The sequence below is a fragment of the Salmo salar genome, chromosome ssa09 (assembly GCF_905237065.1).
Source record: "Salmo salar chromosome ssa09, Ssal_v3.1, whole genome shotgun sequence".
Lineage (NCBI taxonomy): Eukaryota > Metazoa > Chordata > Actinopteri > Salmoniformes > Salmonidae > Salmo > Salmo salar.
The window spans coordinates 23,790,546-23,806,341 of NC_059450.1; positions in this window are offsets into that span (position 1 = coordinate 23,790,546).

Genomic DNA, 15,796 nt, shown 5'->3' on the forward strand with positions numbered 1-15,796 from the left:
AAATGTATTTGGCTAAGGTGTATGTAGACTTCTAATTTCAACTGTATATACACTGAACAAAATATAAACGTGACAATTTCAAAGATTTTACTGAGTTACAGTTCATATAAGGAAATCAGTCAATTGAAATAAATTCATTAGGCCCTGGATTTCACATGACTGGGAATACAGATATGCATCTGTTGGTCAGAGATACCTTAGAAAGTTAGGGGTGTGGATCAGAAAACCTGTCAGTATCTGGTGTGACCACCATTTGCCTCATGCAGTGCGAATCATTTCCTTCGCATAGAGTGATTGTAGCCTGTGGAATGTTGTTCCACTCCTCTTCAATGGCTGTGCGAAGTTACTGGATATTGTCTGGAACATGATTGTCGATTCAGTGAACATGCTCAATTGGTGAGTATGCAGGCCATGGAACAACTGGGACATTTTCAGCTTTATTTCAGAACTTTCAATTCTCTGGCAATAGCTCTGGTGGACATAACTGCAGTCAACATGCCAATTGCACACTCCCTCAACTTGAGACATCTGTGGCATTGTGTTGTGTGACAAAACTGCACATTTTAGAGTGGCCTTTATTGTCCCCAGCACAAGGTGCACCTGTTAAATAATCATGCTGTTTAATCAGCTTCTTGATATGCCACACCTTTTAGGTGGATGGATTATCTTGGCAAAGTAGAAATACTCAGTAATTGATATAAACACATTTGTGCACAAAATCTGAGAGAAATAAGCTTTTTGTGCATATGGAACATTTCTGGGATCTTTTATTTTAGCTCATGAAACATGGTACCAACAGTTTACATGTTTCATTAGTTTTTCTTCAGTGTAATTGAAGTGTATGTACTCTGAATATAGTCCGGTTTATTTGAGAGGAATAGAGTAAATGTATCAGATTTAAAGTAACATAAATGAATGAATACTTTACATACCAAAGATTTTTTGGGGATGCTATTCTGTCTATTCTGTCTGTTTCTTTAAAAAAAATCCTGTTAATCATCTGTAAATGTCACTGTAGTTAGCCATTTACTATCACCCTTTTGGTGTATCTCAATTTCTGGAATTTAAGTTAGATAACGAAAGTAATTTTTCATTCATATTGCATCTCTTTCACCCCTCTTCCAATAGAGCCCCACAGTGGAGGTGTCATACTACCCATAAAACCTAGCAGTCAAACAGGGAAATGGTTCCAATCGCCGGGGTAAGCCTACATGAAACACAGCCCTTATTTTAAGCGTTTCTAAAATCCCCTATGGGAAAAATGAATGGAGGGGCAAATGAATGGTTTAATGACGTTTGGAACTATTTCCCTGTTTGACCACTAGGTTTTATGGGTATTATGACTCATACTGTGGTACTCTATTCAGATCTGTGAATGTGACCGGAGGAATGACCAATGTCCCAGTTACTGGTAGAGCTGCATCAAGCCAGCCAGCTAGCTAGCCAGAGGGGGCCAGTGTTCTTAACTGTGTCAATTAGAGTTGTGTGGATCCACGCATTCTCACAGACAGTAGTGGACTGTGAGGAGAAATTCCACTAAAGTGATTGATCAGAGTTTTCATTGTGGTGTCTGAATTATTTGATGGCTCTTGATGGTCAACGTTAACATGTTATGAAGTCTCTGAATCCTTAAACACAGTTCTCAAAGACTGTGCCAAGAAGTCCCGTATTTGAGCTTTTGCTTAAAGTCCAGAAGAGACCATAACTCACCATTGGGTGAATATATACTGTGAATGTTACATATTTCCTGTGGTTATTTTCCGATTTCCATTTTGAGGTGTGTGTAATATGGCAGACTCATTAGATCCGAATCCACCTGCATCTCATAATTAATCACGCTGCCCATTCAACAGCCTTGGTTTCTCAAATGATTGCCTCGCCTGGTTCACCAACTACTTCTCTGATAGAGTTCAGTGTGTCAAATCGGAGGGACTGTTGTCCGGACCTCTGGCAGTCTCTATGGGGGTGCCACAGGGTTCAATTCTTGGGCCGACTCTCTTCTCTATATACATCAATGATGTCGCTCTTGCTGCTGGTGATTCTCTGATCCACCTCTACACAGACAACACCATTCTGTATACTTCTGGCCCTTCTTTGGACACTGTTAACTAACCTCCAGACAAGCTTCAATGCCATACAACTCTCCTTCCGTGGCCTCCAACTGCTCTTAAACGCAAATAAAAGTAAATGCATGCTATTCAACTGATCATTGCCCGCACCTGCCCGCCCATCCAGCATCACTACTCTGGACGGCTCTGACTTAGAATACGTGGATAACTACAAATACCTGGGTGTCTGGCTAGACTGAACTCTCCTTCCAGACTCATATTAAGCATCTCCAATCCAAAATTAAATCTTGAATCGGCTTCCTATTTCGCAACAAAGAATCCTTCACTCTTGCAGCCAAACAGACCCTCGTAAAAGTGACCATCCTACCGATCCTCGACTTCGGTGATGTCATCTATAAAATAGCCTCCAACACTCTACTCAACAAACTGGATGCAGTCTATCACAGTGCCATCCGTTTTGTCACCAAAGCCCCATACACTACCCACCATTGCGACCTATACGCTCTCTTTGGCTGGCCCTCACTTCTTACTCGTCGCCAAAACCAATGGCTACAGGTTATCTACAAGTCTCTGCTAGGTAAAGCCCCGTCTTATCTCAGCTCGCTGGTCACCATAGCAGCACCCACTCGTAGCACGCGCTCCAGCAGGTATATCTCACTGGTCACCCCCAAAGCCAATTCCTCCTTTGTTCGCCTTTCCTTCCAGTTCTCTGATGCCAATGACTGGAACGAACTGCAAAAATCTCTGAAGCTGGAGATTCCCATCTCCCTCACTATCTTTAAGCACCAGAGCAGCTCACAGATCACTGCACCTGTTCATAGCCCATCTGTATACAGCCCATCTATCTACCTCATCCCCATACTGTATTTATTTATTTATTCTGCTGCTTTTGCACCCTGTATCTCTACCTGCACATCCTTCTTTTGCACATCTACCATTCCAGTGTTTAATTGCCATATTGTAATTACTTTGCCACCGTGGCCTATTTATTGCCATAATTCCCTTATTTTACCTAATTTGCACTCACTGTATATAAACTTTTTTCTTTCTTTTTTTCTACTCTATTATTGACTGTATGTTTTGTTCATTCCATGTGTAACTCTGAGTTGTATGTGTCTAACTGCTATGCTTTATCTTGGCCAGGTCGCAGTTGCAAATGAGAACTTGTTCTCAACTAGTCTACCTGGTTAAATTAAGGTGAAATAAAAAAAATCCTCCAAATCAGAAAGCGGCCATCATCAAATGGAGCTGGCCTGTCGTCCGCCTGGCATTGTTTAGCGACTGTCATGCTCTGTTACTCATGGCAGGAACCCATTTGAGCCTGACTAATGCAGACATAGCAGAAAGAGGCGGGGCGGCAGGTCTCAATGCATACTCTGCATTTGGTTTTATACACTGAGGTCACCGAGCCTCTGTATTTGTTAGCTGATTTCGGAACGCAGTGCAACAATATTTTCTCTGGGTAGTCCGGTAAGAAAGACCTGAAACTGAATGCCATCCCTTTAGTTGATAATTTCTCCTTGATAGTATATAGAATGCTCATGGACAGGTAGACATGCTGACCTTACTTCATTGATACAGATTGAAGTGGGCCATAGCTCCTAGAAATGCAGTCAACCAAGGTCAATGCCAACAACACTTAATGTCAATGAAAATATTGCAGTGAATCAACATTCAACCTTTTTTAGGACTGTATGGCTTTTTCTCTTATTTGCTTATACTCCTCTCTCTCGTCTTGCTCAGACTCCCTCCCTCTCCGTTTCCTCTATCCGTGAGTCTATTTGTTGCCCGAGGTCAGTTTGTCATAGAGAGCACAAGCTTTTCTCACTTGGTCACGGTGATTCAATGATGTGAGTGTATTAACAAGCGTATCAGGCAGGGATGACATCTAGCTGTTCTCTTCCCCTCCTCTTCTCTCGCCCTTTCCCCCTCCCACAGACAGACATACTGTATCTCTCTCATACTCACACACACACTGTTTCCCTCCTGCTTTCTCTGTCACACTCTCTCCCACATAAACACACACACATTGTGGGAGTTTGCGTCCTCCTTGTGAGGTGGGTTATACCGCCCCCTGCCCTGGGAATCGCAGCCCAGCTCATTTTATCCTGAACCCCTGAGATGCGACTTATTGTAAATTAAGATACCAAACAAGACAGCCTCGTTAAGTTCCACTGATGCACTCATTAGCATCAGCACTTTCCTCGTTAGACCCCGTATCAGGATTCTCTCCCACCAAATTGTGTCCTGTCATTCCTTCACGCTGACTGGAAGGTTCAGGATTAATGTCAGATATGGCCCACAGCTCACCACTCCAGTTATGGGACTGATTGATTTCCTTCCGGTTTGAACTTTTATATGTGACACACCTCCCTTTCCCCTACAAATGGCACTGCAGGGAAATACATCCATTGTTAGGATCCCCCTTGGTTTGATGCAGAATGACAGTCAAGTTGCATCAGAGATTCGTTCTGTGTTGTGGCATGAAAACCTTCTTCTTATCACTTCTATGTTCATTCGGAGTTTACAGCTTTCTCTGCATTGTAAAAAAATCCTGGGCCTTAGTCCCAACTTTATGGTTGACCATCAGGGTAGAGTTCACTTACATTAAAATTCCAGTCAACTCAAAAAGTGAACCAAACTCCGATTCAAATTCAAAATATTTGTAATTGAAAAGCATTGAAGAGAATTGGAATTTTTGTATTCTTGCTGAATTGACTGGAATTTAAATGGAATTGACTCCAACCCTGTTGCCCATTGTTTCAAATTTACTGAGTTTATTATGATTATTATTTACACGTTTTCTTCATGTAAACTGCTCCATTCAGCCTGTCTGCTTATTACAACTTTAAATGCAGCCGATTTTATCTCAATACCAAGTCATTTCAGGGTAACAATTAAGTACCTTACTGTGATTGTTTTCAATTAAAATGGTCAAAAAGCAACAACAAAAATTGCTTCTTAGCAGAAAGCAATTTCTCAAGCAAGAGTTTTGCTAGAACTGTCTGGGAGTGATCTGATTGGGGAGGGAAAAACGAGCTGTTATTGGCAGAGAGGTTTGAAACTCTTTCTTATTGGTCTATTAACTAATTAACCGCCTGGTGATGCCACATAGTTGTTTGAAATATATATAAAAAACACAGAAAAATCACGGTTTTGACTGCACTGGGCCTTTAATCATATGCTTCCCATATGCTTGCACAAAAGGGTGATAGAAACTGCCCTTGCATGTCCGGTATCATTTCAAGCTCTACCTGCTGTTTTGTTTGTTCCTTTTTGTGTACTATACTGTTTGTTCTTGTTATTTAAATGTATTGATGAATACATGGCTGACAGTGTTTTTCCTCTGTGGCTGACTGTACTATAAAGCACCTGTTCTGACTAAGCATGGTCCGTGTCTTTCTGCCCGTCTGTCAGTTTGTGCTTTCTGCCCTGTGGACTAAGCTGTAGTGAGGTGGAAGGTTTTCCCTCTGTTTGAATACATTTCATTGACCATTTTTTTTTTAATCGCCTTTTCCGCTACCTCTGGCCTTCAGTCAGTGGTCGCTTTATTCCTCGGAATGCAGAAAAAATGTTTTTTCCTTAGTACATCTGAGAAGGTACGCTTTTCTGTCCCTCAGAATGCAGACAGTTGTTACGGTTTTGTGTCTCTTGTTAACATGCATCAGTAATGTTCAGTATCCTTGCCCCTGCATGCAGTTAGTTGCTTGTGCTATTTCTCCATCTTTCACCTACATCCTCCCCAGGACATCCTCTTCTTTCGGGGTTTCAGCTGAACCAATGATCTCCGCCCACCTACTGAGGTGTTTGCTGTTGTCTATTGTCAGACCTTGAACTGTCTGTGATCAGTGATTTTCTCTCACTGTTATATTTTATGACTTTAAAAACTGTTCAAAATGTAGACCACCCCCCTCCTCCCAAACAGGCTGTGAATTGTCAGAGAATCCATCAATGTTTATCTGCACCCTGTTTGGCAAGAACTGAAGATATATTTAGGTAATTTTTTCACACATTTTTCCTGTCTGATTTGAACACTTAATTAGGCGTCCCGCTATCGGGACAACTTCCGGTGAAACTGGAGGGGTGCAATTCAAATAAATAATCATACAAATTATGGATATTAAACATTTAGGTACATATAAGTGTCTTATATCGGTTGAAAGCTTAAATTCTTGTTAATCTAACCGCACTGTCCGATTTACAGTAGCTATTACAGCGAAAGCATGCCATGCGATTGTTGGAGGACGGTGCCCCACATCAAAATATTTTTGCCCCGGCACAGGTTTTATAAATTCACAAATAGCGAAAAGTCTGTTTAGTTGGCGCCATCGATTTGAGTAATGCGCTCGTTCAACATGGAGAAAAAGGAATCCGAAAATCTACCCCTAAACTTTGTTTCAACAAGTCAAAATACATTTCTATTTACTCCTCAGATACCCTAAAATGTAATCAAACTATAATATTTCTTACGGAAAGAAGTATGTTCAATAGGAAAACGATTTTAGCAGGTGCGTCTTGTCTTCATCGCGAGCCCGAACACGAATTTCCAAGACTGTGTCCCTGTACTAAAACTGATATTTCTTATTCATTTCTGAAGTTACAAGCCTGAAACCTTGAACATAGACTGCTGACACCCTGTGGAAGCCATAGAAATTGCATCCTGGTAGCTAGAATTTAGTATGCTCTTATACTTTCCATTGTAAGAGCATGGGCTCTCCAACAAACAAAAAAATATATTTTTTTTCTCCAAATTCTTTGAATTTTCTCCTACCATATCTATAGTGTTATATTCTCCTACATTATTTTAACATTTCTACAAACTTCAAAGTGTTTTCTTTCCAATGGTACCAATTATATGCATATCCTGGCTTGAGGGCCTGAGCAACAGGCAGTTTACTCTGGGCACGTCAGTCAGGTGGAAATTGAGAAAAAAGGAGCCCTAAGAAATTTTAAATCATTCCAAGCAATGGGCTCAATCGTGAATTGAGATGCATTGGTGCAACCTCTGGTTTCAATTGCATATGTGCTCAATCGTCAGGGGATTGTGTGCTCAACTCAAGTCAGTGTATGGCCCATTGTGAATAGTGTGACAAGCACATCAACTTAGAATGTCTTGGTCTTGTCCATGTCGTCTCAGGGATGTTTGAGTAAAGAGGAATAGGATTATTCAAGAGTAGTCTGTGGCCCCTTAGAGGTTTTATCTGCTCGCTAAGTACAATAACATTTTCATGGTAACTAAAAGGACTGGCTGATGCAGGCATGGTTCCCTATCATCTCCTTCTAGCTTCTAAGCCACAAAACCATCCAATGGTGCTGATCTGAGAGGCTTCCAAACAGCCAATCAAGCCGACCTTCTCAGAAAAATAGGGACCCTAAAGATGTGATATCTGTTCTGATGACCACAGTATTTGGGTTAGCACTTAAAACGCTAAATGGTTCTCTTTATGATCTATTGTATTTTCACAAGTGCTTTGAATGTTCATTTCAATTTGTTGCAGGTACACTGATGAAACTACGTCGGCTAGTTGATAAACCGCCTCTACCCTCTGTTCTATTTGCAAACGTACAATCACTGGAGAACAAACTGGACGAGCTCCATTCGAGACTATCCTATCAACTTGACCTGAAGAACTGTAATATCCTATGTTTCTCAGAGTCGTGGCAGAACAAGGACATGGGTAATATACATCTGTCTGGTTTTTCTATGCATAGGCAGGACAGAACGGCAGCTTTGGGTATGCTCAAGGGGGGAGGTGTGTGTCTCTTTGTTAACAATAGCTGGTGCGTAATCTCTAATATTAAGGAAGTCTCTATGTTCTGCATGCCTGTTTAGAATACCTCATGATAAACTGTAGACCATACTATTTTACAAGAGATTTCATCAATTTTTTTCTTAGCTGTCTATTTACCACCACAAACCGATGCTGGCATTAAGACTGCACTCAATGAGCTGTATAGAGTTATAAGTAAACAAGGAAATACTCCTAGTGACCAGTGATTTTAATGCAGGGAAACTGAAATCCATTTTACTTCATTCCTACCAGCATGTAATCTGTGCAAAACTCTAGATCACCTTTACTTCACACACAGAACCGCATATAAAGCTCTCCCTCACCCTGCATTTGGCAACTATGACATAACTCTATCCTCCTGATTCCTGCTTACAAGCAAAAACTCAAACGGGAAGTACCAGTGACGCGCCCAATGCGGAAGTGGTCTGATGAAGGACTGTTTCGCTAGCACAGACTGGAATATGTTCCGGGATTCATCCAATGGCATTGAGGAGGTTACCACATCAGTCACCCACTTCATAAGTGCATCGACGACATTGTCCCCACAGTGACCATACATACATATCCCAACCTGAAGCCATGGATTACAATTAACATTCGCACTGAGCTAAAGGCTAGAGATGCCGCTTTCAAGGATCGGGAGACTAATCCAATGCCTTCTATGCTCGCTTTGAGGCAAGCAACACTGAACCATGCACGAGAGCACCAGCTGTGTAATCAGGCTCTCTGTAGCCAATGTGAGCAAGACCCTGAAACAGGTTGACATTCACAAGGCTGCAAGGCAAGACAGATTACCAGGACGCGTAATCTGACCAGCTGGCAAGTGTCTTCACTGACATTTTCAACCTCTCCCTGACCCAGTCTGTAATACCTACATGTTTTAAGCAGAACACCATAGTCCCTGTGCCCAAGAACGCCAAGGTAACTGGTCTAAATGACTATCGCCCCGTAGCCCTCACATCTGTAGCCACGAAATGCTTTGAAAGGCTGCTCGTGGCTCACATCAACACCATCATCCCAGACACCCTGGATCCACTCCAATTCACATACTGTTCAACGACGCGCACAACTCCAACACCACCATTAAGTGGCCCGGTGGTAGGCCTCATCACCGACAACGATGAGACAGCCTATATTGAGGAGGTCAGAGATCTGGCAATGTGGTGCCATGACAGCAACCTCTCCCACAACGTCAGCAAGGCAAAAGAGCTGAAAGTGTCACGCCTGCTCCCGCTCTCCCTCTCTGGTGCTCTCTGGTGCTCCTCACAGAATGCTGACACCACTAAAGGAAGCATCAGGGAGTGGTTGGTAATGTCGGGTCCAGGTGCCGTCACCGATGAAACCGGGGGTGCCTCAGCCGGCCTCAGCCGGGCTCCCCCGCATCAGCCGGTCTCAGCCGGGCTCCCCCGCATCAGCCGGCCTCAGCCGGGCTCCCCCGCATCAGCCGGCCTCAGCCGGGCTCCTCCGCCTCAGCCGGCCTCAGCCGGGCTCCTCCGCCTCAGCCGGGCTCAGCCGGGCTCAGCCGGGCTCCTCCGCCTCAGCCGGGCTCCTCCGCCTCAGCCGGGCTCAGCCGGGCTCAGCCGGGCTCCCCCGCCTCAGCCTGGCTCCCCCGCCTCAGCCGGCCTCAGCTGCCCTCAGCTGGGCTCCCCCGTCTCAGCCGGGCTCAGCCGGCCTCCCCCGCCCTCAGCCGGCCTCCCCCGCCCTCAGCCGGGCTCCCCCGCCTCAGCCGGCCTCAGCCGGGCTCCCCCGCCTCAGCCGGCCTCAGCCGGGCTCCCCCGCCTCAGCCGGGCTCCCCCGTCTCAGCCGGGCTCAGCCGGCCTCCCCCGCCCTCAGCCGGCCTCCCCCGCCCTCAGCCGGGCTCCCCCGGCCTCAGCCGGGCTCCCCCGGCCTCAGCCGGCCTCAGCCGGGCTCCCCCGCCTCAGCCGGCCTCAGCCGGGCTCCCCCGCCTCAGCCGGGCTCCCCCGCCTCAGCCGGGCTCCCCCGCCTCAGCCGGCCTCAGCCGGGCTCCTCCGCCTCAGCCGGCCTCAGCCGGGCTCAGCCGGGCTCCCCCGCCTCAGCCGGCCTCAGCCGGGCTCCTCCGCCTCAGCCGGGCTCCCCCGCCTCAGCCGGCCTCAGCCGGGCTCCCCCGCCTCAGCCGGCCTCAGCCGGCCTCCCCCGCCTCAGCCGGCCTCAGCCGGCCTCCCCCGCCTCAGCCGGCCTCAGCCGGCCTCCCCCGCCTCAGCCGGCCTCCCCCGCCTCAGCCGGCCTCCGCCGCCTCAGCCGGCCTCCGCCGCCCTCAGCCGCCCTCAGCCGGCCTCCCCCGCCCTCAGCCGGCTCGTCTGGCTCCCACGCTTCAGCCGGCTCGTCTGGCTCCCACGCTTCAGCCAGCTTGTCCGGCGCCCGCGCCCATGTCTCGGCTGGCCCGTCAGGCTCACCCAGGTGGGATGCCGAGTGGTGCCCCTGGGGGGGGGTACTGTCATGCCTGCTCCCGCTCTCCCTCTCTGGCGCTCGAGGGCGCCAGGCTGCCCTTCATTACGCACACCTGTCACCGTCATTACGTGTAGCTGCGCACAATATTGGACTCACCTGGACTCCATTACTTTGTTGATTACCCCTTCTATATTTGTCTGCTCCTCAGTTTGTTCCCTGTGTCAGCAATGATGTCATTATTTTTCCCCTGTCCAGACGCTCTTCCTGTTCTGTTTCATGTCTGTTAAATGTTCACTCCCTGTACCTGCTTCTCATCTCCAGCATTGATCCTCACAGAGAGTGGACTCCAAGAAACGGAGGGCCGAGTTCGCACCCATTCACATCAACAAGGCTGTAGTGGAGAGGGTCGAGAGCTTCAAGTTCCTCTGTGTCAACATCACACCAACACAGGCATGAAGAGGCTGAAAATATTGGGCATGGGCCCTCAGATACTCAAATGGTTATACAGTTGCACCATTTGGTGCCTCTTGACTGTCTCCATCACCGCTTGGTATGGCAACTGCTTGGCATCAGACCGCAAGGCACTACAGAGGGTGGTGTGTATGGCCCAGTACATCATTAGGGGTGAGCTCCCTGCCATCCAGGACCTCTATACCAGGCGGTGTCAGAGGAAGGCCCTAAAAATTGTCAACGACTCCCGCCACCCATTTCGTAGACTGTTCTCTGCTACCACACGGCAAGCAGTACCGATGCACCAAGTTTGGAATTAACAGGACCCTGAACAGCTTCTACTCCCAAGCAATAAGACTGCTAAATAGTTAATTCTGGTAGCTATTTGGTTAACCATTTAACTATCTGCATTCAGCCTTTGCTTCCATTCAGCCACATGAGCATTAGTGAGGTCGGGCACTGATGTTGGGCGATTAGACCTGGCTCGCAGTCGGCGTTCCAATTCATCTCAAAGGTGTTCGATGGGGTTGAGGTCAGGGCTCTGTCCACGCAAGTCAAGTTCTTCCACACCGATCTCCACAAACCATTTCTGTATGGACCTCGCTTTATGCACGGGGGCTTTGTCATGCTGAAACAGGAAAAGGTCTTCTCTAAACTATTGCCAAAAGTTGGAAGCACAGAATCGTCTAGAATGTCATTGTATGTTGAAGCGTTAAGATTTCCCTTCACTGCAACTAAGAGGCCAAGCCCGAACCATGAGAAACAGCCCCAGACCATTATTCCTCCTCCACCAGACTTTACATTTAACACTGTGCATTCGGGCAGGTAGTGTTCTCCTGCCATCCACAAAACCCAGATTCGTCCGCCAGACTGCCAGATAGTGAAGCATAACTCATCCCTCCAGAGGATACACGTTTCCGCTGCTCCAGAATCCAATGGCGGCGAGCTTTACACCACTCCAGCCGACACTTGGCATGAGCATGGTGATCTTAGGCTTGGGTGCGGCTGCTCGGCTGTGGAAACCATGAAGCTCCTGACTAACAGTTCTTGTGCTGACGTTGCTTCCAGAGGCAGCTTGGAACTTGGTAGTGAGTGTTGCAACCAAGGTCAGACAATTTTTACACGCTACGCGCTTCAACACTCGGTGATCCTGTACTGTGAGCTTGTGTGGCCTACCACTTAGCGAGTGAGCCGTTGTTGCTCCAAGAAGTTTCCACTTCACAATAACAGCACTTACAGTTGACCGGGGCAGCTCTATCAGGGGAGAAATTTGACAAACTGAAAGGGAGCATCCTATGACGGTCCCACGTTGAAAGTCACTGAGCTCTTCCATAAGGCCATTCAATGTTTGTCTATGGAGATTGCATGGTTGTGTGCTCAATTTTATACACCTGTCAGCAACAGGTGTGGTTGAAATAGCCGAATCCACTAATTGGAAGGGGTGTCCACATACTTTTGTATATATAGCGTACATCGACTCGGTACTGGTAACCTGTGTATATAGCAAAGTTATCATTACTCATTTTGTATTTATTGTTGCTATTCCTTTTATTATTACGTGTTATTTATTTTCTATTTTCTTTCTCTCTGCATTGTTGGGAAGGGCCAGTAAGTACGCATTTCACAGTCTACACCTGTTGGTTACGAAGCATGTGACCAATAACATTTTATTTGATGTGAGCAGAAAACGCTTTCTCCAAATCCCTTCATGTGTGGTTGGTTGAATGGTTGGTATGTGTGTGGTTGGTTGGTTGATTGGTCTGTGAGACCCACCCATGCCATGCTAACAGTCATTGGTATTCGTGGTGGGTAAGTATCTGGGCTGAGAAAGGGTAACTTTTCACCCTTTCATCGAGGGGTCAAGGGTCCTCATTGTGAAGGGCAGGCTACACACAAACACCTAATGTACACTATACTGGACCAATGATTGGTTATTACAAGTCATTTGCAGTATGTATGAATACAGAAAGATTAGTGGAATCTGTGGGGATAGCTGGACAGGTAGGATGACTGACAGTGAGGGTGAACAGGTGGTCACGGGTCAGATGACAGAGGAATGGATGAGACTGAGGCAGGAATTCCTTTAACAATAAAGTGGTATATTTACTGAGTAGTCTGTGCTGCATAACAAAGGAAACAGAATAACGTGTATCCAATCAAATCCATCATCACAAAGATCTAATCATAACAATCATTCATTATTAACATCATTTAGGGAATTCAACAATCCAGTTCATTAAGTCAATAGGAACCATCGGTGAGCAATTTAGGCTCGTAACTATTTATCATAAATCATGAAAGAATAATACAAACAGTGATCGGTTATTCAATCTATAATCGCCATTAGTTGGATCAGAGCCGATCAGTTCAACAAACAATGACTTTCTTATTTCACCCCTTCAAGTGTCTTCATGCGTACACATAATTTCATTACATATTAACTATACCAATTGCATAATTGTCCTATTATGATCCGTAGGGCCGGGATCATTGACCATTCACATTACACAAAATGTTTGAAGCGTGCGCTCCAAGCCGCGCTCGCGATAATAACTCCAAACAACAACTGATGGCCCACTCTCCCGATCGCAACAGATAGTTCAGATGAAAGTTCAGATGAAAGGTAACAGAGTCGGTGGACTTACGTGGCTTCATGGACGCACAGAACTTCTGGATTAGACAGAGTGAAGAAAGAGAAAGCAGCGCGATCAGGCGATGGTGATTTCCTCCTTTTATAGAGTTGGAGATCTGTCGGACATTTCCACCTGACCTAATTAAAGTGCCTCTGGCCCAGCTGAGTAGGTGGCAATGAATTAAAGGATTATTCCACCAACTCCATGGGTTTTTTCTACAAATACTGTATGAAGAAATATACCCTGGTCTCAGAGCAACCCCAAATCCGTAAACTCGGCACCCTCATAGATATCATCCTAACCAACTTGCCCTCCAAATACACCTCTGCTGTTTTCAACCAAGATCTCAGCGATCACCGCCTCATTGCCTGCATCCGTAATGGGTCTGCGGTCAAACGACCACCCCTCATCACTGTCAAACGCTCCCTAAAACACTTCAGCGAGCAGGCTTTTCTAATCGACCTGGCCCGGGTATCCTGGAAGGATATTGACCTCATCCCATCAGTAGAGGATGCCTGGTAATTCTTTAAAAGTGCCTTCCTCACCATCTTAAATAAGCATGCCCCATTCAAAAAATGTAGAACCAGGAACAGATATAGCCCTTGGTTCTCTCCAGACCTGACTGCCCTTGACCAGCACAAAAACATCCTGTGGCGTTCTGCATTAGCATCGAACAGCCCCCGTGATATGCAACTTTTGAGGGAAGTTAGGAACAAATATACACAGGCAGTTAGGAAAGCTAAGGCTATCTTTTTCAAGCAGAAATTTGCATCCTGTAGCACAAACTCCAAAAAGTTCTGGGACACTGTAAAGTCCATGGAGAATAAGAGCACCTCCTCCCAGCTGCCCACTGCACTGAGGCTAGGAAACACTGTCACCACCGATAAATCCACTATAATTGACAATTTCAATCAGCATTTTTCTACAGCTGGCCATGCTTTCCACCTGGCTACCCCTACCCCGGTCAACAGCCCTCCACCCCTCACAGCAACTCACCCAAGCCTCCCCCACTTCTCCTTCACCCAAATCCAGATAGCTGATGTTCTGAAAGAGCTGCAAAATCTGGACCCCTACAAATCAGCTGGGCTAGACAAATCTGGACCATCTCTTTCTAAAATTTTCAGCCAAAATTGATGCAACCCCTATTACTAGCCTGTTCAACCTCTCTTTCGTGTCGTCTGAGATTCCCATAGATTGGAAAGCTGCCGCGGTCATCCCCAGACACTCTAGACCCAAACTGCTACAGACCTATATCTATTCTACTATCTATTCTATTCTTTCTAAGGTCTTCGAAAGCCAAGTTAACAAACAGATTACCGACCATTTAGAATCCCACCGTACCTTCTCCACTATGCAATCTGGTTTCCGAGCTGGTCATGGGTGCACCTCAGCCACGCTCAAGGTCCTAAACGATATCATAACCGCCATTGATAAGAGACATTACTGTGCAGCCGTATTCATCGACCTGGCTAAGGCTTTCGACTCTGTCAATCACAACATTCTTGTTGGCAGACTAAAAAGCCTTGGTTTCTCAAATGATTGCCTTGCCTGGTTCACCAACTACTTCTCTGATAGAGTTCAGTGTGTCAAATTGGAGGGCCTGTTGTCCGGACCTCTGGCAGTCTCTATGGGGGTGCCACAGGGTTCAATTCTCGGGCCGACTCTTTTCTCTGTATACATCAATGATGTCGCTCTTGCTAGTGATTCTTTGATCCATCTCTACGCAGACGACACCATTCTGTATACCTCTGGCCCTTCTTTTCACACTGTGTTAACTAACCTCCAGACGAGCCTCAATGCCATACAACTCTCCTTCCGTGGCCTCCAACTGCTTTTAAATGCAAGTAAAACTAAATGCATGCTCTTCAACCGATCGCTGCCCGCACCTGCCCACCCATCCAGCATCACTACTCTGGACGGTTCTGACTTAGAATATGCGGACAACTACAAATACCTAGGTGTCTGGTTAGACTGTAAACTCTCCTTCCAGACTCACATTAAACATCTCTAATCCAGAATTAAATCTAGAATCGGCTTCCTATTTCGCAACAAAGCATCCTTCACTCTTGCTGCCAAACATACCCTCGTAAAACTGACGATCCTTCCGATCCTTGACTTCGGCGATGTCATTTACAAAATAGCCTCCAACACTCTACTCAACAAATTGGATGCAGTCTATCACAGTGCCATCCGTTTTGTCACCAAAGCCCCATATACTACCCACCACTGCGACCTGTACACTCTTGTTGGCTGGCCCTCGCTTCATACTCGTCGCCAAACCCACTGGCTCCAGGTCATCTACAAGTCTCTGCTAGGTAAAGCCCCGCCTTATCTCAGCTCACTGGTCACCATAGCAGCACCCACCCGTAGCACGCGCTCCAGCAGGTATATCTCATTGGTCACCCCCAAAGCCAATTCTTCCTTTGGCCGCCTCTCCTTCCAG